This window comes from Spinacia oleracea, chromosome 2, assembly GCF_020520425.1.
Source record: "Spinacia oleracea cultivar Varoflay chromosome 2, BTI_SOV_V1, whole genome shotgun sequence".
Lineage (NCBI taxonomy): Eukaryota > Viridiplantae > Streptophyta > Magnoliopsida > Caryophyllales > Amaranthaceae > Spinacia > Spinacia oleracea.
The window spans coordinates 29,730,207-29,757,597 of record NC_079488.1 but is presented as its reverse complement, the minus strand read 5'-3'; the positions used below and the strand labels follow the sequence as shown (position 1 = coordinate 29,757,597).

At 34.8% G+C, this 27,391-nt stretch overlaps 2 long non-coding RNA genes across 4 annotated transcripts; both read left to right on the top strand.

Annotated features, from left to right (window-relative positions):
• The first annotated feature begins 1,177 nt into the window (after positions 1–1,177).
• Positions 1,178–3,098, top strand: LOC130466855 (uncharacterized). 2 transcript variants are annotated; one of them, XR_008926999.1, is made up of 5 exons: positions 1,178–1,447; positions 2,126–2,255; positions 2,350–2,460; positions 2,548–2,631; positions 3,030–3,089. It is a non-coding gene; the product is annotated as an uncharacterized lncRNA (long non-coding RNA). The 2 variants fall into 2 exon arrangements; XR_008927000.1 differs by lacking the exons at positions 2,350–2,460; positions 2,548–2,631 and having other exon boundaries at positions 3,030–3,098.
• Positions 3,099–4,003: 905 nt separating this feature from the next.
• On the top strand, positions 4,004–8,894 carry LOC130466854 (uncharacterized). Of its 2 annotated transcripts, none has more exons than XR_008926997.1 (4): positions 4,004–4,052; positions 4,180–4,446; positions 4,558–4,632; positions 4,726–4,914. It is a non-coding gene; the product is annotated as an uncharacterized lncRNA (long non-coding RNA). The 2 variants fall into 2 exon arrangements; XR_008926998.1 differs by lacking the exon at positions 4,004–4,052 and adding an exon at positions 8,695–8,894 and having other exon boundaries at positions 4,115–4,446; positions 4,726–4,814.
• The last annotated feature ends 18,497 nt before the right edge of the window (positions 8,895–27,391 follow it).

Sequence of the window (27,391 nt, the reverse complement as noted above, 5' to 3'; positions counted from 1 at the left end):
TGCATATAATTTTTGAAATGTATAGTTTCCATATAACACCACTGTTTATTATATTATATTATTATCGTCTTTGCTTTTTTACGATGAAATCTTGCTTTATATATTACCCAAAGATTGTTGAAATCTCTGAAATTCTGACCAAATTTATGTAAGAAAATATTAGAAAGTGTATTTATGTTAAGCAATCTATTTATGTAAGGTCGTACAGGGATTTCAGCAATCTAATTAGACCATTTTAAGGAAAGTCAGATAATGCTTTATTATGTTCTCCAAAATGGCTAAGATTGCTGAAATTATGACCAAAATTTAAGGCCTTATATTATAGGAAACCGTTTTATTATCATTAATGGTCAAGTATATGCGTTATATATTCTGGCAGGCTGCCAAAGATTTTTTTAGTAATAGATTATTTATTTAAGGAAAAAAAACATAATAGCAAAATCTTGATCAGAAATGTCACTGTTGTGCATATTTTTCTGATCTAACTTATAGGATTTTCTTTCTTTCTCAGGCTTGTTGGTGTAGGTGAGGCGTCATTTATCAGCCTTGCAGCACCCTTCATTGATGATAATGCCCCTGATACTCAGGTACCTTTTTATCCTCTTAAACCCCTTTCTTGAGGTGTAGGGGAAAACTTAAAATAGTACCATCTTGTATTCTGAAAATGCATGCAATAGTAGTTTAATTCTATAATGGGTATCATTAATAAAGTTAATATTCTTGGACATCATGCGGTTACTGGAAAATATGTTCTTTTGTGTGTTAATTTTGTGCAAATAAATGCAACCAAGTACTTATTCCAATGAACGTCAGATGAACTCTTCAGTAATTGGATAAATATTATAAAGGTTCACTAGTACAAAAAACCCCTGTTGCAGCCCCCTTGTTGCAGCGTACATGTGTTAATACGCTTCAACAACTAGTAGGTCAACGCGGGTCAAACCCTTTAAAGGGTTGTTGCAGCGTACAAATTAATTGCCCCCTACAAAAGAGTTTTTTGCAGCGTACATAGTAAAAGCCCCCTGCAATAGCCCTTTTATTTTGCAGCGTACATGGTAAAAGCCCCCTGCAATAACATGTTGTAATTTTTTTCGCTGCAACGTTGATTCAGACCAAACATTTCATCTCAAACCTCAAAACCAATTTTGAAATACATATCCCGCGCTCAGTACTCCCTTCTTCTTCCCTCAACTTTCCCTGCGTCTCGCCCGTCGCCGGTGATTCTCGCCAGTTGTCATCGCCGCTGGGTCTTGCCCCTTGTCGGTGGTACTCCAGCAAGGGTCTATTTCCTCGCCTCCTCACCAGTGGTTCCCTGCTCGATAAACCACCGCAGAAGTTATTCCCTGCTCGAAAAACCACCGGTGAAGTCATTTCCTGCTCGAAAAACTAAGCTACTTTGCTCGGCCGGTTCGTGAACCCTGTTCTCCGTCAATCCTTGCCGCAACAAGTAACTTGGTCCCCTATCCCTCTTGATTTTTTTTTCAGAATTAGGGTTTGTTCATTTTTTTTTTGTGTGGCAATTTGTTCAATTCGTTTATCTTTGCAGTTAATTTGTTAATTTCTTCTACTTTGTTGCAAATTTAAAGTAATTGATTTGGTTGATTATACTGATTTGGCATGTGGGGTGGGTTTTGTTTAATCCATGAGCAACAAGTTTGTGAGTAAATCAAGCTGCGGATTATGTTGCAAATCATGATCTTGTTTGACTGGGTTAGTTGTAAGATCCCGAAATAGTTGATCAATAGTTAATTTCTCAAAGGGCCCTTCATGTTTCCTCTGGTAGAAGTTTTACCAAAAGCCTATTAAATAAAGGTATATTATTACCTAGCTGCCTCCTCCTTTACTACTACAGTTCATTAACTGCGTACTGGATTGCAAGATAATAGTTTCTGTTTGTAATGATTTTTGACAACTCATAATTATTCATTTGGTTTTAGCTTCTGTTTTTAATTTTTTGATGTTGAATTCTATAAGAAACTTGCAATACTTTCGAACGTTCTTTGGATGCTAAAGTGTTGTTGTACTTGATTTAAATGGGATTGGTTTTGAAAAGAACACAACAAAGTAGTAATATTCGACCACTAAATGGAAAAGAGTTCATAGTATATGTTCCTATTATTTGCAGTTAAATCTCCAAAATTTTCGCTTTTTTGGAAGTTCGGTGATTCCAAGTCCTGTGGTAAAGGTGTTGATGTATTGAGATCAAGGAGACTACTTTGCCACTTGTTGCCTTGGAAAAGAGCTACTTATTGGAGGTTTGTCTGGCAGAAAACATATGCTATATCAATTGAGTTTGATGTCAATATATTTGCTTGTTGGTGCAATGGTCTGACAGAAATTATCTGACAGAAATGGTCGGGTCGTGGTTTTTCTTTAAGAAGATCAAAGGTCGTAAGTCTCTCTTGAACCAGTTTAAAATGGTCCGAGTCCATGAAAAAGCGTTCAAAGAAGTTTGAAGAGGTTAGTTATGTATTTATTTCAATGTAATTTCTACAAATGAGATTGTTTTCGTGTGGCTCTTCACTAATATATGGGTGCACCATACAGCTTGTAAATAGGTAACTTCATCCTCACCTGTAGCATATTTGGTGGAAAGACAAAGAAATAACAAGGCTGGTGGGATATTAAGAGGTAGAACCATAGAACTTTATTTAATAATTAAATGGTCTTCCTTATTCAAAATCATGTCTTGGAAGGCTTAGTTCTTATGTCTGACAAAAATTGTGAATTTGGCTGTCAAATTCTATTCTTTCACTTAGTTCTTAATAGTAAAATCAGAATAAGTATCTATATTTTTAGATGTACATATGTTTGCTTGGATTTCTTGGAAATTCCTGAGAATCATCCATGTCTGAGGACCTAACACTGCAAGGTTAAATAAACATATTGTCTACTAATTCCTAGAAAGTGACATACTTTAAGTGACACAATTCCAGATATTGACCAGGCTATTAAAGTTATGTTAAGTTATTTGATGTTTTTCTCAAGTGTTTCTGCACAAGTATTGAGCTGCTACTGTCAACTTGCAGAATTGAATAGATAAGAATAGTCTAAGGGCAAAACAATTTCTAAAATGTTAGACAGTCAGGAACTTTTAGCTTTTTTTGATATTTTGCAGGCCAATATTTGAAGAACCGGAGAGAGATTTGTATTTATGCCTTATCAGTTGGTCGAAGAAGGTAAATATGTGATTTATACTATTAAATTAATGGTTTATTTAATCGTGTTTTCTCTAGCTAAGTCCCTGGTGATGGAGAATAATATTATTAATAATTTGTAGCATGGTCAACAATAGTAAGGTCTTGTTGATCATTGTTTCCATATTATACATGTATCTTTGAGGGATATCATTGTATCCTATTTCATACCAAATTCATAGCATCATGCATTGCACTTCTAGCAAGCATGACTAAGAGAAACAGGACTCTTTACAATAATCTTTACATTATTCATTATTTAACATCTAATTTTTTATCTCTTGAGTTTTTTTTCTCTATGAGGGTTGGCCCAGTTAGCTGTGTACAGGTGTACTTCTCCCGACTCTTGTTTGTTCAATCTTCTGAATTGTCTGAGTGTACCTTTTTTCTTTTGAAAGAATTTATCTCCCCCCCACCCCCTATCAGAGTTTTATGGTACAGGGGTGTAAGTCAGTAACTCGGTATAAGATTTTCTCATGTCATTATTACGTAGCATCATTATAATATATTATACTGCACATTTAGTGTCATTTTGGGGTTAGTTGGTTAGAGGTAAAACTGTATTTACTTGGCCTGCACAGATCCTGCCAATGGAATAAATGTATACATGCTTGAGTTGTTGCTGTTTTATTTTATTTTAAAGACAAGGAAACAAAAAGCAGGCCTTCCTATATCTGGAATAAACTAGAGTTGTTGCTGTTGTCAATGGCTTCTTAAACTTCTTTTTTTGTTTAGCAATTTCAATTTTGGCGATTCTTTGTTTTAATGGTCACTGTTATATCTGTTATTCTGTAGAATCCTGTTTGATGCCAATGTGGATGATTCTTATTATGACAGTCTGCTCTGGACACTACGGTATGCCGTACATATACGTATCTCTTAATTCTTGAATCTTCTATAACTTCTGCCTTAGATTTATTTCTGCAACATATCTTCTTAATTTGTTTGGTTCCGACTTCTATTTTTTTCTCCCTGCATGAAGGAGCTTACATCAACTCTCGATGCTGCTTGTGCCCCTAGTGATCTGGATTGATCTGCAGCAATACCTGAACTCAATGTTGTTTATGGTAGAGTGAGCAGGCGCAAGGTCCCAATCTGAAAGTTGTGGCAGCTAAGCTGGCTACTGATCTGCATGTACTGATCTGCACATCAGTTACTTGCATTTTCCATAATGAGATGCAACTAGGATAGCCAACAATTTGGGCTGCTGTCTGACGGGTTTTCCTCCTCACAGGAACATCGAATACTGGTGAGCATGTCCATCAATCTCTAAATATTTGCTCAGAGTTGTTCCAGATAACTTTTTCAGCATTTTGATTTACAAAAGATATACTCCGTATTAATTTTAGGATTTGCTTAGCGTGTATCTACAGGGGAGCTTGGTGCTGCTCGGGCAAACCAAGACAATGCAGACACAAAAGACTTAAAAGAGCAGGTATTTACAGTTGTTGACTTCCTTATAGTTAACTTAGTGTCTCTGAAGTTTGAACTGACAGTTGAAACATGTGATCACTCTGTTCTGTGCTAGGTTTCCAACCTCAAAGCAGCTTTAGCCAAGAAGGAAGAAGAAATGGAGAACCTTTCTCGTCCATTAACCAGCACTCCAGAAACAATCTGGTAAACTGATTGGCTTAAATTATCGAGTATCTAGATGAACCACTGAACATACTTGACCAGATTGATTTTATGACCCCTTTGTGTTTTGCTGTTTTGGTTATTTGTCATGCATGTTTGTCAATTTTAAAATTCTTGGTATGTTCCCTTCCAAATATTAATGTGGAGTTCATTGTTTGAACTTTACCAAATTTAGAGTTTATGCAATAACCTGTAATGTTATTAAAAGTTTATAAATGTAGAAAACTGAAGAATTATGCTGTTTGAAAACTTGAAAACAACAGTGGTGATTTCAGAACTGCAGCTTAGAGAGAATTGTTTAGGGAGAGATAGTAGAGACGTATGGAGAGAAAAAGTAAATAATTAATACAATCCCGTATTACATCTTACACCCTAGCTGCCTTAAGCTGTAACAAACCCAGATTATGTTACATGAGGTGAGATTATAATCTAATATTGCAACACTTAATCAATAAAGTCTCGCCAAACAAGATTGACAAGAATCCAAAAGAAGCAATAGGAGAAATAGTAAATTAATCAATAATTGAAAGCAATAAAGTCAACCCCTTTCATGTATTCATGTATCCCTTAAAACCATATAATTAGACTACTCACACATATTTAAAGAAATCAAAGACATTGAATAATTCATCATGATATTAATAGAAGACAAATTAGGGTTTAAAGAATAACGAAGAACAATAATTAAACAATCTAAAAGCATAAAACGAAGAAAAGACAAAAATGAAAATAATATCTGAAACTTGATTAATGAAAAGAGTTGTCAAAAACAAGAAACATATTAACTTCATAAGACTCGTTCCAATCTATTTATGCACCTATAAGGCTCATTGGGTCGTTATAGGTCATATTTAGGCTAAAATGACATTTTCGCTCTCAACTCTGAACTTAAGAACATAAGGACTCATTTTAAACTTATTATATGATTAATATGCTTACTTTAAGTTTCTATGACTTATTCTAATCTATTTATGCACATTTAATGCTTGTTTGATTGTTATAGGTCTTATTTAGGCTTAACGTAGCTTAACTGCATACCAGTGTGCCTTTGCATTCACGAGCAATTAGAATTTGGTGACCAGTGGGCAAGTGATAAACGCAGATATACCAAATTAGAAAAATGAAAACTGGGAAATGTATTTAAATCTATTCTCTTAAAGGAAGCAAAAATAACTCACATATCATCCCTCACGTCATATAAATGCAATGCATAATAATTGGAATGTTCCGAAATAAATAATTAAAACGAAAAGCCTAGGTAAACTATAATAACTCTAGTTATCCACGGTGTCTTTTTCTTGTTTAATCGAAATAATTCGTTGGTACTTATTTGAAGAATGCTCAGTAGATGTAAGATTTCCATCGTCTTCAAAATCTTTGGAACTTCTTTTTTGGTTTAGAGTGATAACACTATTAGAACATTTGTCGTCCATGTCCTCACTGTGTATGGTGATAGTGGTCTGCAATAATATTGAAATAAATGTTAGTGCTTAGCCCTGGAAGAACATAGAATTAAGATGTAAATCTATAAGTGAACTTAGATAATGGTAAAAGATAATAATATTAATACCTCTCCGGCATTCACAGTCTTTGAAGTAACATCAATTTCCTCGCGCTCAAGCTGCTATATATATGAAAAAACACCAAAAAAGGTTAGTAAAGGATACAAAATAATACTATAGATTACGACAAAACTTAACACTACATTTTCAGGAGTATTAGCATCTTGGAAGGACTTTATGAGTTTTTCATCATCAGAGATTTTCGTGACTGTGAATATTGGACAATTTTGCTTAAGATTATAATCTGTAATCCTAATCTTAAACAAATACTTCCTTTCCAAAAGTTCATCTAAATCTTTAGGAAATGAATTTGAATTGCCTTCCTGCCATCACCATCAACAAATATATGTGTCAATTAATATGGTTACATATAAACTTAAACCATCAAATAAGATAATATTAAATTATAGAATTGTGTACTACCTGTTCCTGTTATTCCCTTATGGATAAAGCAGATTTACCCAAGATATGTACCACTTCACGATCAAATAAAACAAATGAAGCACTTCCAGAATCATCAACAACCCAAATTTGGACTTTAAATCTTGGAACAGGCTCAACATTAGTATTGCACTTATCACACCAAAACTTTGTCACCCCCGCATCATCATTCATCTCTTGAACTTTTTTATAATATTTCTTACATGCGAGGTAGAACCACCCATTTTCAGTTTCTATAGAGTCGATCACAGCTAGTGTCACACAATAACATACCTTTAAGAAAAAAAAATATTGTATTATGTTAAATACATTACACAGAACATTATTATATAAGAAAAGGTTAGAGATTAATCACTTGCCTTTTGTGTCTCACGTACCTAATCTACATGCTTTCTCTCATATTTTTTTAGGAATTCAGTTTCTTTTTTCTAAGAGGTATGACTACTTAGTTGAGTCACCATTTCCGATGAAGTCTTTCCTCCATTCCCAAAGCTACAAAAGACAAACGATATTTTTAAATGTCGGTTATCATTCTTTTTACTTTATGAATTTAAACATGAAATATAAATCTCTTATAATACATTTCTGCGTATACATACAATATGAAGTATATAGACCTTCTCATTTAAATACCTATTTTTAAAAGCCTTGATTTCCTCCACCTTTGAATTGATATGGAGTCTTGTTGCAAAAACTGAACTTGATAATCCATTAGTACCTTTATATGTATAAGATAGATATATTATATAACTATAAAATTATTCATAACCATCAATCAATTTATTCCATACCTTGCCAAGTCTTGATTTTCGCAAACTGGACTATAAGTATAACTTTACAATTTGGGTGCTCAGCCAACCAAGTTTTCTATTCATCAACATAATGATTCCACAAGGTGCAACTTATCACATTTTTTCTGAAATTCCTCGTGAACATATTAATAATACATAATTCAAAATATTTATATAGAAAAACATTTATTTAACTTACTGTAGATCCTCTAACTGAATAGTGAGTTGCTTTGTATAAATTCCATTCTTCATATAATCATCACTACTTGTTACTCCAGAAAGATATCCAATCACATCTATTGAATGAAAAAATAATGTTATGTTAGCAAACTATCTATATACTATAACTCATATCATATGTTCCGTAAGAAAAGAACTTTATCATACCCACTAAACAGGTGCTATCTAGGCCATTTGAAATGATTGCATCAAAAGCCACCAAATCAAAACCATATGTAGGAATATTTGCCGCATGTAAAACATTAACACGGGTCAAAAGCACAAAATTTATTTTGTATGGGTGACCAGTAGGCTTGTATTCCCCACTATTCTTTCCAACACGATAGTTTGATATAGTATATATTTCGCCCTCATTGAGTAGAGGTTGAAATGTTTTCAACAAAGATTTCTTGATAGTCGCTTGTATTTTATCACCCTAACATGAAATGAGAAATGACAAACATATATAAATAATTAGTAATGTGAAGACGATAATAAAGTTGTCGATAAAAATTGAAATAAGATAAAAATGATTACCTTTGCATCTAACAACACCATGTCAATAGAGTAAACATCCTCCGGATTTTTTAATGATGCCATTGTCCATAAACGAACAACTCTAACTTGTAGTGTCAAATTTTTCGCAGTAGGATTTATGTCCTTGATCATCGCGATAGCTTGTGCCATTGTTGATTGTTGTGTTTGAAAGCTATCGTATGTTTATGTGTTTAATATGCTCAAGTGAACTCGTGGGTTTTTAATGGTTCAATGGCACGGGTTTTTAAACTGCATAGAATATTTTCAAAGATTTTATTTACTAATCTAAAGATGTCAAATATTTTTTTATAGGCGCTGATTTGAAGAATGCAGCTGAAATAAATAGGTGTCATATTTCCGGCCCTTATTTGTCAAGATCTGAAGATCTCCGTGTTTTTTTCATGCATATAATTTTTGAAATGTATAGTTTCCATATCAGCACTGTATATTATATTATATTATTATCGTCTTTGCTTTTTTACGATGAAATCTTGCTTTATATATTACCCAAAGATTGCTGAAATCTCTGAAATTCTGACCAAATTTATGTATGAAAATATTAGAATTTGTATTTATGTTAAGCAATCTATTTATGTAAGGGCGTACAGGGATTTCAGCAATCTAATTAGACCATTTTAAGGAAAGTAAGAGAATGCTTTATTATATTCTCCAAAATTGCTAAGATTGCTGAAATTATGACCAAAATTTAAGGCTTTATATTATAAGAAACCGTTTTATTATCATTAATGGTCAAGTATATGCGTTATATATTCTAGCAGGCTGCCAAAGCTTTTTTTTAGTAATATATTATTTATTTAAGGAAAAAAAACATAGTAGCAAAATCTTGATCAGAAATTTATGTATATATATATTGCAGCAATAATAGCAAATCTTATTAAGTTCGTAAACCATTATATGGCAGTTGGCAGTTTTGGGTCAAATGACCAAAATTTTTGACAGTCCACGTATTCACCAAGGAAAAAGAATAAGTCAGCACATTTGCTTTAATATTCTACAGATTATAAATTTCAGGAAAAAAAAAATTTGGCGGGAAAATTTTTCACCAGGAATCGACACGTGTCATTCCCGGTGTCTCTTTTAGTATATAGTAATAAATGCTCATTTAAAAAAACTCAAAATACCAACTTAATTCATCTCTCAAGCAATTTCACCTCTTTAATATGCCTGGCTAACTGCGATAGCTGCCTCTATGTAGCAAATTTCAAACTACCATATCCCCGCTGCTCAAGTATATCATCGCCCAGATCACCGCTGTTAGATATGTAACCTCTCATTTCATCGCTACAAAAGATATATTTTTAGTAAGGAAATGCATAAGAGAGATTTAATCTATACCTAGTCTATAAAAAAGAAAACCACATTTGATTATATGACATGTGTCAACACAATTGATTAGATGACACGTGTCATCCATTCTTTCCTCCATCAATTTGGTTTTTTCTTTTATTTTTTCTTTGTTGTTTGATACGAAGTATATATGTACCACTCCAATCGCCACTTTCACTCCATCTTCCTCATACAACATCAATTCACCAATCTATTCATTCAACATTTTTCATTCCATCTTTCCGATTAGCACTCAATATTAATACACTATTTAATTTATGTGTTCTTTCAACTTTGAAAATTTACCTCTATTTAAATCATAATTTTATCTAAAATAACAAGCTCAATAAAATTAGAACTTAAAAAGATAGACCAAATAACTATTATACAACCGCCCGTTCTTTGAACGGGCTCAAAAACTAGTTTAGAAGAATGAGACGGATAGAGGACAAGGGAATGAAGTGGGCTAGGGTTCATTCTTAATTCTATTATATAAGTCGAGAGGGAAGGGGCAATTCGGTAACAACACTTTTCGTGTCCCCTAGCAGAAAGACGAAAATACCCTTCAGTCGTTAAATATCGTTGCTTGCTGAATGCGTATCTATCCTCTCACTTTTCTCTCTCCTCACTTTCCCCCACCAAATCGCCGTCGTTTCTAGGGTTAGGGTTACACCTCCTCGCGTCCCAATCGCATCAAGGATTTTCGTCACAGCAGAACGGAGTTTTCTCTCAAATATCTCATAACTCCATCGACACGATCTTCACTCAAAATCAGGTCATTGTTGTTAGGTTATGATACATATGACATTACATAGATCATGCGGAAACAACCATTAACCCAGGAAACATATTATTTACACATAATCATTTAGCATAGTTTAGATGCATACTCTTTGTTGCGTGCCTTCCCTAGCTGCGCCCGAACCGAACAAGAACAAGTCTTTTAGGACTCCAAGTGTCGTCCCTCCGTAGAAAGTCCACAGCACGTCCGGATCCGCCTTAAGATTGACCAACTAGAATCGCCCTTAAGGTACTCAGAAAATTCGGCACTTTTGGGGCAAGATGGGTGTTTGAATTTTCTCTCAAAAAACTCACTTTTGAATACTTTGAAACTTGTGTATAAATTATGACCCCTAGGCCTTTATTTATAGAGTTATGGAAAAGGAATCGTAATCCTAGTAGGATGCGAATTAATTGGAATTAGAATTCTACATGAATTCTACTTAATCAATTTATCCAATAGGAATAGACATTTAATCATACACTGACTCTTGCAGATTCAGGAATCTCGCATGAGCTCAAACTCACACACACACGGCAGCCACAAGGGCTGCCCACGCATGCGAGCAGCAGCCCACGCAGCGCGGCCCACGCATGCGTGGCCTTGTGCGCGCTGGGCTGTGGCGTGCGTGCTTGCTGGGCGATGGCCTGGCTTCGTGCTGGGCCTTCGTCCGGCAGGCCTCGTCCGATGCTAATTCGTACGATACGCTTCCGATTAAAATTCCATTTCCGGAATCTATTTCCGATACGAACAATATTCAATATTTCCGATTCCGGAATTAATTTCCGTTTCGAACAAATATTTAATATTTCCGTTTCCGGAATTATTTTCCGATTCCGGCAATATTTCCGATTCTGACAATATTTCCGTTTCCGGCAATATTTCCGATTCTGGTAATATTTCCATTTCCAATAATATTTTCCGATACGTACCATGTTTCCGTTTCCGGCAACATCTACGACTTGGATAATATTCATATTTCCGATACGATCCATATTTCCGTTTCCGGCAATATCATCGTTTCCGGAGTATTCATTTCTTGCCTGTGACGATCTTAGCTCCCACTGAAACCAAGATCCGTCGGTTCCGAATATTCATAGATGGAGTATTTAATGCCATTAAATACTTGATCCGTTTACGTACTATTTGTGTGACCCTACGGGTTCAGTCAAGAGTAAGCTGTGGATCAATATCATTAATTCCACTTGAACTGAAGCGGCCTCTAGCTAGGCATTCAGCTCACTTGATCTCACTGAATTATTAACTTGTTAATTAATACTGAACCGCATTTATTAGACTTAACATAGAATGCATACTTGGACCAAGGGCATTATTTCCTTCAGTCTCCCACTTGTCCTTAGGGACAAGTGTGCATTTCCTAATTCCTTTGTCGCTCGATGCTTGCTCTTGAACATAAGGTAAGAGTTGTCATCCTTATTATGTCCAGAGGTGTTCCTCGGTTTCAGAGTTCAACTGATCAAATAAACAGATAATCATAGCCTATGATTCATCCGAGCACGGCCATGCATTTCACAGTTTCTAGCTCTCCGAGTGGCCTTGTACAACTTTTAAGCATCTCATCCCGATTTATGGGAGGACAATCCCAATCTTGCGATCTTGAGATTAGACTTCGTTTGATAGGTGATTACCTGAGCGTTGCCTTTATAGCCTCCTTTTACGGTGCGACGGTTGGTCAACGTCAAAGCAACCAGTTCTCAAACAAGTAATCTCAAATCACTCAGGTATTGAGGATTTAGTGTCTAATAATTTAATGAAATTTACTTATGACAGACTTTCATCTCTTACAGTAAAGTTTCATAGGTCTTGTCCGATACTAGTCTTCCCAAAGTAAGTATCTATGCAAATGATTATGACATTGCCATGTCCACATAGTTCAAGAAACAGAACTACTAGTCATCTTGCATTCTAATCGTCTAACGTTTTCTATGCGTCCAATTTTATAGAAAACTCTGATTAGGGACCATTTTCAACCTTTGACATTCAAGTTCACTTGATAGACATTTCTTAGTCACAGGACTGGTCCTGACAGTCTATCTTGAATATATCGTCAAATTTGAAGGGACTCATCATTTAATACTAAACCAAGATTAAATGGAATATGAAAATACATTTCATATATGATAAATGTTCAACCCCAATGTTTTATAACCATGGGCCTCAAACCCATCTTCTAAAACAATTCATGGAATTCAAAGCTATGCTTGATTTCCAGTGCTAAAATGTGAGTGTTGCTTCTCACTTGTTGCATAGGTTTAGTTATCATGCTTTGCCAATCTTAATATCCTTTTCATCGAATGTTCTTCGAGATATGATGATAAGATCTTTTCGAGTTTGTTTATTATGTGATCTAGTCTTTCTTACTACATTAGTGGTTCTACGCATTTTGCAATGAAGAACCATTAAGTTAGCAGACGTTTTTCTTGCTTCAAGAGTGGTTCCACGCATTTTTCAATGAAGAACCATCAAGCCAGCAGATAGGTGATCTACCCAAGTTCAGTGAAGAACTTTAAACAACCCTGTTTTATTGCTTCTTAGGCAATAATTACTTTTACTTCAACTTTATAGGTTGCTAGTGATGCTTTGTTTGGAATTACTTATCCAAGCAGTTCACAGATATGTGGAATACTCTCAACTATATCTTAGAACATAGAAATCATTATTTTAACAACTCATGGTCTCCAACCCATGTTGCCATTTCAAAACACGATGCTCTATAGCTCGTCCTTGTCAATGGTTAACTCCAAAGGGGTCTTGCTTGATCCTTTGCCAGTGTTTCTGCGTGTAGCATCAATATTTAGCATATCTTTATTTCGTTGAATCAAGAACTATTCCTATGTACCTTTTCAAGTACCATAAGTATTCTTGATCTCAATCTAGTTGATCTTCACTTAGATCAATAGAGATTGGTATATGTTCGTCATGGCTAAAGTCATACGATACGTTTTTGGCGATCCTCATATTATATTATACATGATAAATTCTTTTGCAGAATAATTCCCAATTGAATTCTATTCATGTAACTTTAGCTTATTCAATTTCAGCAGATACTGAATCCAGCTAAATTCTTTGACATATAATATAGGTTAAGAATCTCATTTAGACTCTTTGATGTTTAACTTAGTAAATGCTTTTACATAGTTCAAAACATCCTTTACTTAGATTTATTCACATGGGTCGAATATCTCCAATGGAGACTTTCGTGTTTGATTTAGTAAATGCCATTACTTAATCCAAAACAATATCATAAGATTTTGTAAATAGATCTTAATACCCAGTATGTACTAAGTTTCGCCATGGTCCATCATTGATGAATTATTTCAAATCTAAGTCATTAGCATTTGAATGTTATTTCACAATAGAGAGATATGTGTGTAATACACATAGGACCAATTAAGTTTTAAGTACTCCCACTAAACTTCTTATATATCTATAAGAATCATGTACATTTTATGAAACTAAAATACTTATTAGCTTCACTAAAATACATTTCTAATTCCCAATTGCTTGCTTAAATCTGTACTTAGATTTCATAAGCTAGCTTTCCTTTTCAAGCATTTATTTGGATCCACAAATCCTATGACATACCATGTACATAGTTTATTCCAACATTTGATTGAGGAATACGTTTTGTCATCCAATTGCCATATGTACCAATATGCAATCATTGCTTGAATTATAGACTTAAGCATTACGATTTTGCATGAGGTTTCAACACAATCCATGCCATGAATTTGCTTGTAACCTTTAGCAACTAATCTAGCTTTGTGTGTGAACACAATTCCATGTTTGATGGTTTTTATCCTTAAAACAAACTTGCAACCAATAGGTGTGAAACTATTCTTGCAAATCAACAAAATTTCAATTTTGTCATCAAAACATTGAGTATGTTTTATGGCCTCTAACCATTTAAAACATTTGAGTCTATATATGGCCTCTAACCATTTTAGGGAATCTAGGTTTCGTCATAGCTTTCTTACAAGTCATAAACTCATTAATCTACATGATAATAGTTTGACTGCAAGTTGTAGGTTTCTTCACTATTTAATAGAAGAATCTCATAGTTTCATTGACCTGATCTCTATGTTTCTTCACTATCTAATAGAAGAATCTCATAGTTTCAGTGACTTGAATTCTATGCCTACTTGGGTATAGAACATCAAACAATAGAATATCAATAGCTACTTGAAAGTCCTTTGAATATTCTGTTCTCCTTGAAGCACTTGTAAAGTCTTCTAAGAGATGTCTATTCTTTAAAGCCACTTCTAAAGTCTTAAAGAATAAGTTCGGATTTTCTGAAGCACTTCGAAAAGCCTCCGGAATGTCCGTTTTATGTTTGTTGTTCGCCTCGAAGACTTTCGAGGTCTATTTTCTCCCACTTGTCATTTTGGAAACGAATCTCCAAAAGGACATTATTTCGAGCAAACAAACATTATGTTCTCAAAAATTCGTGGTAGAAACAATACCTTTGTGTCTCATTTGAATAAATCACAATGAAACATATATCTAGACTTGGGCCTTAGTTTGTTGAATAACAAACACTAAGCTCCCACTGAGTTTAGCAACTCTTTAGATATATATAATTGAAAAGATATCCTGAAATTACTTTTCAATAGCTTTGACGAATTTGGTTTAGTTTGGTGGTAGTTGAGCATTTTGTTTTAGAAATTATAGGAAAAGTCTTTATGATTCATCATTGATCGAATCAAGTACTAATTGACTTCGATTATTCCAACTACGATATGCCATATCTTATGGACCTAGATTGTGAAATTACAACACACAATCATTGATGATCATATTTGGTCTCAAGTAATCATCAACATGATCTAACCTAGATCTTTATGATTTCTTGCCGAGTGGATTTTATACTTCTGAATCTTTGAACTAGCCAAACAGATTCAACTTATATCACATTTGAGTAAATAAACCTATATTCACTCAAATCCATGTGAAATAATAAAGTCATAAAATCTTTCTTTAGCTTTGAACTCTATCGTCTAGGCGTTCTAACAATAGTTCATATTCTTTGTTACTTTCAACAAGTAAGACTAGCTTGTCTTAAGTTGATCTAGAAATCAACCAACTTTCAAACGTCCATCAAAATAGAGCTTATGAATGTTAACTTGTTGATATGGTCTAAGCAACAATGCCAAAGATTTAATGGAACTCAAATCAAGGGGTTGATTTGAACCTAGTAAAGTTCTTTAAAGAGTTGTTTGTTTTAATCAAGCATATTGACTCATCCAGTAATTGACCATTTCATTCAAATAAACAAACAAACAAGCATTGTTTTTGTTCTTCTGAATGTGAGTCTTTCTGTGTTTGAAGCAGAAATTTAGGTATGCTGATTATGGAACAAAATAGCCATTAAGTTCCAGCCTTTGAAAGGACTTAAAACAAACTTAGATGACCCTACAATTAATGTAGCAATGCCATGCTTCATTTCCCACTTGTAGGTCATTAGTGTATCCTAGCTTCCATTGTTTGAGTTATTACCGAAGTAAGAACCTCAAGCGGTATATGATACCAAGGAAGTTTGATTGCTAGGTCACTTCTCTTTAAACATAAATTTATAGGTAGAAAACGGAATCGTAAATTCCTTTCATTTGTTCCTCGTTTTCCTATTTCTTGTACCCTTTCTTATAGTCTTAAGAATTGAATTCTTTAGTGTTGACTTTTATACTTTGTTAGACATGTCCAATGTACCAACAAGGTTCTTTACCATTTTAATTTATGTTGAATATTTTGTTTCAACTAGATGATCTTACCAGAAGCTTCTAAAGTTCTCTAAGCATCGATCTATTCGAATGTCTAGGGACTAGACTCATTCGAGAATTAAATGGACAAAGATATTAGGTTGTTAACCATTGGTAAGGCTGAGCGTTTAAACTCAATGCTTTACGATCTCAAAACTACATTGTATTTTGAATTCACAAGCACCAATTGGTTTGCCATTCGATTTTGATATTCGAAAACAACCATAAAAGTCGATATAAGAAACGTACATTTTAAATTGCTCACTTTCTCTCTTTTCCGTGAATCGTTCTTGGATTCACTACCAATCGAGGAAATTTACTGTTACCTTTCTAAAAGGATTTATTGCAGTGCAAGATATTTAATTATAAACAATAATTAAAACATACATTGAAGCATGCAAAGTCTAAACATTTATCATGAATAATAACTTGAAATTAAAGCAACCATGCAATTCAAACAAGTTATTAGCATTTTATTCGATTTTATTGTTCCGGCAGGTGTGAATAAAATGATTCCAAGATCCTAAAATCATTGAAGAACTAAGCACAGTTTGTCGACTTAATCCTAGAACATCTTAGGTAAGCAAAAGCCTTTTGCTAATAGTCTAGAAACTATTCTTGGTTGATAGGTACGTCTAAGAACTTATTAGGTAAACCTATCGAATTTGCCACGACATAAAAGGACTCCTTACTTATATCGTTGAGTTTCACCAAAACTAACATGTACTCACAATTATTTGTGTACCTTGCCCCTTTAGGACCAATAAGTAACACCTCGCTGAGCGAAAACTATTACTAGATTGATGTAAAGGATATCCAAGCAAGTGTATATTTTGGCATGGCACCTTTTAACTCAATTTTTAGGTTTGGAACTTAAGGCTCTTACTATGTTGGTTAGATTTTAAGTGAACTAAAATCCTTAATCATGCAACATAATCAAGCTTTTGATCTCATGCATTTTAAGACATATTTAAAAGCAATAAATAACTTAAAACATGCATAAGATATTTGTGATCTAGTATGGCCCGACTTCATCTTGAAGCTTTGACTTCAAAGTCCGTCTTGAAAATCTCCGTGGGAGGCACCATTTTCTTCAAATAGGATAAGCTATAACTAATTACAACTATTTGATGGTACGCAGACCATATTTGAATTGAAAAACAACTTTGGTACTTTAGACCAATTACATTCAAATTAATGGTACGCAGACCATATTTTCTATCCTATTTGGGCCATACTAGTCACTTCATAACCTGCAAAACAGTACATATACAATATATACCATTCACCCATTCATTATCATGAATGGCCCACATAGCTGGTTAGTTAAACACATTATGCATCACGTAAACATTTGCAGCAATTAATCAAGGGCACCAATAATCTACCAATTATTCAGTCCTTATTAATTCTAATCGAGTTGTTTTAACCTTAAGGATTTGTAGACCTAATCAAGAGTTTATGACTAAAAGCACTCCCACTCAAACCAATAAATTCATATGCTTTACTAATTTTAAACATAAAATTGTATTTCTAGTCTAACCGGAAACATACAAATTTAATTAAAATTTAAAGCTCATATAAATTTATAATTGAATCCAAAAATTTAATTTTAATTTCAGTCACATTTAAATTAATTTATGATTTTAATTTTAGTAAAATAATTAGAATAAATGCCATTTATTATAATTATAATATTCAAAATTAAAATCCAAGAAATTAATTCAAATTATTAATTTTAAAATCAATTAAAAATTACGTGAACTGAAATTTTCAAATTAAACATTCAAAACGATCTAATCGTAACGCAAACACCCTACGCGTTGCACGCCCATGGGCTGTACGCACACAGCCATTGCTGGCCATGTGCGCGCAGCCCATGCGCTCGTTGCATAGCTGCTGCTGTCCCATACGCAAGCCTCCGCACAGCGCCCACCGCACGCGAGCTATCGCTCGCAGCGCGCGCGCGTTACCGCGCTCGCTGGTGCGCGAGATCGCTCGCTGGTGCGCGCGAGCCATCGCTCGCTGGCGCGCGAGATCGCGCGCTGGCGCGCGCGAGCCATCGCTCGCTGGGGCGCTGCATCGCTCGCTGGCGCGCGAGATCGCGCGCTGGCGCGCGAGATCGCTCGCTGGTGCGCGCGAGTGATGCTGGGCGCAGCGCTCGTGGCACGCGAGCTTGCGCTCGCTGCGCACGAGGCTGCGCGCTGTTGTGCGAGGCAGCGCGCGCTGTGGCGCAGCTCGCTTGCTGCCCACACGCGACTGCCTTGGCTCGCTCCTCGCCCATGCCCATACGTTCATTGCTCGTGGCACACGACACAAGGCAGGGCTGCTGCCTTGTGCTCGTGCACTACGGCCTTGCTCATTGCATTCGTGCCGCACGGGCGACGAGCTCCCTTGCTCGTCGTCGCATGCCCGCATTATACAACACCCCTTAAGGGTAACACGAAGCGTCCATTGCTTCGTGCGTGCAAGTTATTTGAACGAATCGCATAAAAATTTAAAATTTATATTTAAAATTAATGACAAATTAATAAATATTATTAATTTCATAATTTTAGGGCGAAAAAATCGAAAATTTATTATCCAATTGATTTCCGATTGATATGGATTCAAGTCTAGGTCATAAAAATTTAAAATTTATCGTAAATTTACAATTTTTATGGTGGTTTTTAATCATAGGTTTCTAATTAAATTACAATTAATTATGAAAATCAAATTAATTCTAAATTATTCTAATTTTCAACAAATTAATCATAATTACAAATTAGATTGCATAATTAACAAGACTAGGCATTCAAACTTGTTAAACATATGCAGTAGGTCAATCAAAAATTCAAGATTTATCAACAGGAATCGCAAATATTTAATTTAACATCTTAAATTTACGAAATTTTGCATTCGAAAAACTAAAACCTTCGAAAAGTCATAGTTAGGCTTCGAATTTGAGAATTCTGGGTTCGGCAGAAAAATACTATTTTTGTCAAAATTTTAGAATGCCTTTTACATGCGGAATTGACACAAAAATCACTCAATTTGGATGAGTAACGAAGAAACTGCCGAAAAACTGCGTACATATAATTAAATAAACGCAATTTGCAATTAATTAACAATTACGAAAATTAATCACCCTTTTAATTCTTGCAAATTTGTAATATTTAACCATGTTCATGCAATTTAGATTATGAAAATAATAAGGGGCTCGTGATACCACTGTTAGGTTATGATACATATGACATTACATAGATCATGCGGAAACAACCATTAACCCAGGAAACATATTATTTACACATAATCATTTAGCATAGTTTAGATGCATACTCTTTGTTGCGTGCCTTCCCTAGCTGCGCCCGAACCGAACAAGAACAAGTCTTTTAGGACTCCAAGTGTCGTCCCTCCGTAGAAAGTCCACAGCACGTCCGGATCCGCCTTAAGATTGACCAACTAGAATCGCCCTTAAGGTACTCAGAAAATTCGGCACTTTTGGGGCAAGATGGGTGTTTGAATTTTCTCTCAAAAAACTCACTTTTGAATACTTTGAAACTTGTGTATAAATTATGACCCCTAGGCCTTTATTTATAGAGTTATGGAAAAGGAATCGTAATCCTAGTAGGATGCGAATTAATTGGAATTAGAATTCTACATGAATTCTACTTAATCAATTTATCCAATAGGAATAGACATTTAATCATACACTGACTCTTGCAGATTCAGGAATCTCGCATGAGCTCAAACTCACACACACACGGCAGCCACAAGGGCTGCCCACGCATGCGAGCAGCAGCCCACGCAGCGCGGCCCACGCATGCGTGGCCTTGTGCGCGCTGGGCTGTGGCGTGCGTGCTTGCTGGGCGATGGCCTGGCTTCGTGCTGGGCCTTCGTCCGGCAGGCCTCGTCCGATGCTAATTCGTACGATACGCTTCCGATTAAAATTCCATTTCCGGAATCTATTTCCGATACGAACAATATTCAATATTTCCGATTCCGGAATTAATTTCCGTTTCGAACAAATATTTAATATTTCCGTTTCCGGAATTATTTTCCGATTCCGGCAATATTTCCGATTCTGACAATATTTCCGTTTCCGGCAATATTTCCGATTCTGGTAATATTTCCATTTCCAATAATATTTTCCGATACGTACCATGTTTCCGTTTCCGGCAACATCTACGACTTGGATAATATTCATATTTCCGATACGATCCATATTTCCGTTTCCGGCAATATCATCGTTTCCGGAGTATTCATTTCTTGCCTGTGACGATCTTAGCTCCCACTGAAACCAAGATCCGTCGGTTCCGAATATTCATAGATGGAGTATTTAATGCCATTAAATACTTGATCCGTTTACGTACTATTTGTGTGACCCTACGGGTTCAGTCAAGAGTAAGCTGTGGATCAATATCATTAATTCCACTTGAACTGAAGCGGCCTCTAGCTAGGCATTCAGCTCACTTGATCTCACTGAATTATTAACTTGTTAATTAATACTGAACCGCATTTATTAGACTTAACATAGAATGCATACTTGGACCAAGGGCATTATTTCCTTCAATTGTCCTCTTTGCTCTTGATTTTCCTTGCTTAATTGATTGAAATTCTAGAAATTTTTGAAATGATTTTGTTATTTATTTCAATTTTTTTTGGTGATTTCTTTTGTAACTCATGCTACGACATAGGTGAATAATAGCACATAAAATTCTTGATTGCTTGGGTATTTTGAAAATTAGTTGAATTGGTTTGTTAATGTGTGATTTATTGAAATTTCTTTGTTTCATATTGACTAATTCTAATTCTGAAAATGTGCTGATTTTTAGTCTTTGATTTTTCTTCAAGATATTTTTGGAATTTGTTTTTTGCGTTTAATTTTTACTCTTTTTTTTTCAATTTTTAAGGTTTTGGTCGCTTCCAGCTCTAATGGTTCAATTTGTTGGTTTGAATCGCTTATCCACCTCCTTCCTTCTTCTCTCCCTCATGACACTTTCCAGGTTCGTTGTCTTTTTCTTTATATGGTTTTCGATTATGTTTTTTTTTTTTTTATTGATTTGAATTACTCCTCTTGAATAGCTTTAGAATGTTATCATCTTCCCACTTCTTTTTTTTCTTCCCTTCAATTACCAATTAAACTCCTGAAAATTTCAATGTTCTGATGTGTTTTTTCCGATTTTTCTTTGAATTTCTTAACAGGCTCCAATATTGATAACAACAACCTTAAATCTGGATTTTTAGGTTTTTTCTTCTTTAATTATCTTCCATCAATTTCTGAATTTTTAGAACTTTGTGTATGTATTTAGATTTCCGGTTTTTTGGATTTTTGGTGTTTCAGATTAGGGCTTGTATTCTTCTTATCTCATCTCACTTCACCTCACAGATGGAAGCTCCAGAGATTCACAGAAAGGTGATTTATTAACTTCAGAATGGCAAGTCTAACTGACATATTTTGTGCAGGGGAATATTCAAAGGTGCTAATGTTTATTTTATTGTTTATACAATGAAAAGGGGAATATTAACTCTACTAATATTCATCTGGTACAAATGAAAAGGGCGAAACCGATGATGTGTTCGAGATGTGTGGTCCCTATGTTTCTTGTGTTTGGACTAGCTGTGATTTTGTACGCTTAGTTGCAGAAATGATATACAGTTGTTAGTATGCCTAAGTTTGGTTTTGAGTTGATGTTAAAAGCTATTGAGAAGTATAGGATTACTAGATTGTGGGTTGTTCCTACAATTATGCTTGCATTGGATAAGCATGATGCTGTCAAGAAATATGATATTTCATCTTTAAAGCAGATTGGTTCTAGGGCGGCTTCCTTTGGGGAAGGAGATGATGCAAAACTGTGCCTCAGGCTATGATAGCTCAGGTATATTGAACTACATTTCTCTTTGATCATGTTTAAAGAATTGTTTATGATGTTTTCTGCCACGTGCTTAATGAGTATGACATGGTTTCTAACAATTCTAAATTGTCTTAACATATCTTTTAATTGCCTGACAAAAGAGGTGCTAATAGGGGAGGCAATTTCCTATGAATATTCCCCTGATACATTTTTTATTGTTTACTTTAGTAGATTTTATATTCCCCTTTGAATATTTATTTTATGCAAGAGGTGCTAATGTTTATTTTATTGTTTATACAATGAAAATTAACTTCAGAATGCCAAGTCTAACTGACATATTTTGTGCAGTCGTACATTTTCTGTCTTAAAGTCCATTTTTGGTTGCGAAACTGTAAACCATCACTACTACAAAAATAGGTTTATAGAGATGTTAAAATAGACTATATAAAGCGCCTCTAAGGCGCTCTCAAGCTCAATGCTTTATAAATTTTATAAAACGGTTGGAAGAGGCTTTTTATATGTTTGATCATATATGACGTTGGTGTGAGAAAGGTGCTCTATATACCCTTCTTAAAATCAACTAATTGAAAAGGAATATAGAGCGCTTGCTATAGGTAACTATTAAATAAGCATTAACATATATAACTGTCAAGGTAGATAGGCGCTTTATATGGTTCCCTGTTTCAATTAGCATAGAGAGCGCCTGTTACAGATAACCGTCCTGTATTCCCTGCTTATTTAAAAAAAAAAAAATTATATATATATATATTATATTATAAAATTACCGTAATTTATAATATTATTAAAATTACGGTAATTTTATAATATATATATATATTTTTTTGGTAATTTTTAAGATTATATAATATTTGGGAATACTATCATCACGCACCAAAAATAAATAGATACAATCAATCATATCCAATCAATCTACCAAAAGGCAACATATTTCATATACGAAGTATAAAAAAAATTCATGTCCAAATCCTTTCATTCAATATTAAAATCTTATCATTCATTGACAAATGATCTATATAAGGTATAGTCCAACCAAAAGAAAATTAAATACCTATCTAATGTCAAAAAAGAGAAAGTAAAAAAATAGTTTGTTAACCAATATCATCTGTCGAGCTAGCCAAACTCACACATATAGATCATCATCTTCATCGTTAGTTGGCTGGTGATATCCGGTAACATATGAGATCCACCTATCCCTTAGCTGGTCAATCATTTTATGAGAATACGTGGGAGGAGCTTTGTTAAAATACTATAAGACAAGGTAATTAAATATAAGTTAATATACATTTTGTAGACAAAATTTAGGAGCCAAGTGCATGTACATCCTGTACAAGTACATTTCACTGCACAAATCTGAAATTAAGTGGCATGCATATGAATAATGAAATTTGTTGGACTATTACATCCTGTACAAGAACATTTCACTGCACAAATCTGAAATTAAGTGGCATGCATATGAATAATGAAATCTAGCTGTTGGACTATTTGGCATTGGGAAACGATCTGAGTGCTTATGATCTCATTCATTGTGCTAACATGTTACAGTGCTTCGGTTTGAGGTTAGAGGTGCTATGTAGAGCTTGCTGCAGCTAGTGTACTGCTTCAGTTTCTAAAGTCAGCAAGTTTAGACTTCTCAGATCGGTATAGGTTCATTACGTGCACTCTTGAGCTGTTGTGGTTGTACTAAAGCGGTGGTGTTTGCGGGTGGTTTATTGGTGGTTGTGTGTTGGAGTTATTGCAGGATTTTGTTAGCAGCTACTTATTGTATGTGTGTTCTTACAGTATTGGTTATTTTGTTGCTGTAGTTGTCAGTTTAAACATTAAAGTCAACTAACCAATGTTGACTTCAGTTGACTTTTGGATGGTGTTAGTGTTGCTTCACTTGCTTGTGTTATACTGTTATCTTGTTTGGTTGTTTTGATTTCAAATGGTAAAGCATTATACTCTGCTTTTTTTAGTGATTTAGCACTTTGTTTCTATACTAAATAACAAGTTCCGTCCATCCACCATTTGGTTTCCTTTACAACGCAGATCAGCCATCCTAAATTCAGATTTCCTCGCCCGTTTCTTAGTCATATCAAAAGATCAATATAACCCTGCTGGCTGCTGTTAGTTCTTCCAGAACGTGTACTATTCTGCTGCTGTAAACTAGCTACTGTGTAAAGGAAGCATAACTATAGTGTACCAGAAATCCACGAAAATCAGTTTGAACGTGTGTGGCCGCCCATTCTTCCCTCATTCTCTGTTCTTCTTCAGTTTCATACGGTATTTGGATAGAAGTAAAGGGGAGGTAGCAAAATCAGAAGCCAAACCAGCCTAACATTTACACTCCCATAAACCTAACCAGTCAAACCAGCCTAACATTTACACTCCCATAAGCCAAACTAGCCTAACCAGCCTAACCAGCCAAACCAGCCTAACATCTACTCCAGAATCAGCTATCAGGTCTTTGTTACCAAATGCAGAAATATATTTCTTTAACTCACTCTTATTCTTGTATTCTGCACATCTAAGCTTTCATGGTACAAATACTACAGAAACTAACCATACATTGTTAAAGGCTTACAACCTGTGTAGTGTGTAATTCGCCTGATATCAGTTTCGTTTGAAAATATCAGTTTTGTCTAGTGTGTAACCAATATCAGTTTCGTTTAGGTTCTGTTATGTGTATTATTCTAGTATTTCAACAACATGAAATAACTATATGTTGCTAAATTAGGGAAAATATCAGAAAATGCTTCGTGCAACAATTAACTTAGTACAGGGAGACGGTTTAAGATCAATGGTTTGAAAAGACAGATACACTGTCACAAATTTTTAGGCTATGGAACTTAGGCAAATGGAGGCACGAACCATATCACTGTCACAAGTACATGTTTTAGGCTATGAAACTTAGGCAAATGGAGGCACGAAGCATATCACTCAGAAGCTAGATTAAACAAACCAATGTCATTGAACATGCAGAAAATCACACAGGACTGACAAAGAACTCAGATAAAATTATGGTGAACAAAATCCATTTGAGAGAAAACTGACCAATCATCACAAATCATGCATGCAGCAGCAGAAGAAATACAACCAGCAGCTCAAAGACACAATCATGCATCGGAAGTAATACCTTGTCAGGAATGATCATATGTCTGGACTCTATTGTCTCGATCATGTAGCGGCATACATAATATCCAATATCCTTGGAGCCTAAAGGTTGACGAGGGCACTATTACGCAACAAAGATTAAATCAATTAAGCACCTAACACTACAAAAAACTATCTCGTATAGCAACGGATATATAGCGACAGATTTATATCCGTTTCTAATTTTGAGACGGAATATTCAACATCCGTCTCTAAATTTATTTAGAGACGGATATTGGAAATCCGTCGATACTTTTATCGAGGGATTTATAAATCCGTCTCTAATTTAGGGAAGGATTTCAAAATCCGTCTCTAAGTTAGGGACGGATTTCAAATCCGTCTCTAAGTTAGGGACGGATTTTTAAATTCGTCTCTAAGTTAGGGGTGGCTTCCAAAATCCTTCTCTAAGTTAGGGACGGATTCCAAAATCCGTCTCTAAGTTAGGGACGGATTTCAAAATCCGTCCCTAATGTGTTTTAGCAATTTCAAAACGTAAAGTCCACTAGCAGTTTCTCATAGACTCTCTGTAGAAAGTTAGATCTTAATTAGAGACGGAATTTTAAAACCGTCTCTAATGTGTTTTAGCAATTTCTCTAAACTAGAGACAGAATTTTAAATCCGTCCCTAATTTAGAGACGGAATGTTAAATCCGTCCCTAGTTTAGAGACGGATTTTCTAGATCCGTTTCTAATATTTCTTTTAATTATTATAAATTTCATACATAGAAGTATACAAGTTGTATTTGGTGTGGTTGGTTAGAGTTTCTTCTCGTGGCTTTGAGGTCACAAGTTCGATTCCCCTTATCCCTTCCCCTTGCAAAGCTGGATCAGGTTGACTTAAGGGAGATTTGGAACTGGTAATGGCACCGAATTTAACCGAACATCTAACAATAGGTAGCAATTATTTTTACTTCCTAAATTTAGAGACGGATCCAAATTTCATCCCGAAACTTAGAGACGGATTTTTGAATCCGTCCCCAAAATTTTAGAGACGAATATTTGAATCCGTCTAAAGTTAGGGACAGATTTTTGAATCCGTCTCTAAATTTTGGGACGGATTCAAAAATCCGTCTCTAAATATTAGATACGGATTTTATGGAATCGGTCCCTAAATTGAATTAGCGACAAGGTTTTTACTAACGGGTGTAATCCGTCGCTAAGCACACATAGCGACGGATTTAACCAATTTAGAGACGGATTTGGTCCGTCGCTATATGAGCTTTTTTTTGTAGTGTAATAATAGAAATTATTAACGAACTATGTATAGTGTTACAAAATTGTAAATACCTCTATTTGTTTCCACATAATGAAAGGATTCGTCTTTATTTTCGTGATGTCCTTTCGGTGTACCTTGCTAAATTTGATGTTTGCCTTAAGTAATTGTAAAGGTTTAGTTAAGTAAATAAACATATGATAGGAAGAATATATGACAGAGTAAGTAATTTAGCAGATACCTGTTGATTATTGTTTAAGCAAATCTAGGAGGTTCAGTTTGTGCTCCAGACGGATCTAGCCATTGCACCAATGCAACCCATGGACAAATAACAAATAACAACCAATCCTGACTACACATATAAAACATAAATAATTTCATATGCTTTGGATTTTAGAGGTTGCTTTTGCACAATATTGATTTAAAAGTTAGTACAAGTATTTAAACAAATGACTTACTCTTCAATATAAGGCACGAAGAATATTTGTTTTATATTTTTTCCATCATTGCACGCAAAGACCCTAGCCAAATAGTCACATCGATCATCCTCTTTTTCCACATCTGTTAGCTGGGATAGATACTTGCAGTCACAAAATCCATATAGCCCGGAGATACCTTGTGTTTGAACCATCTCACTCAGATGCCTTGCAAATTAAAAAACAATTAACATCATTTTTCGAAAAGCAATATATACATTTACTTGAAATGCTAAAGGGTACAATACACTTACATCATTAAAATAGAAAAATGAGATGATCTTATCTCTCTTTGGAAGCACCAATCAAGCATGTCTTCATAATCAAGGTTAATACTTTGCTCATTTTGAAACACTTTAGCCGGGATTGTGAAGGATTTGACTTCTCCACTCTTTTTCTTTCCAATAGCTACATCCTTGAAAACTTTAA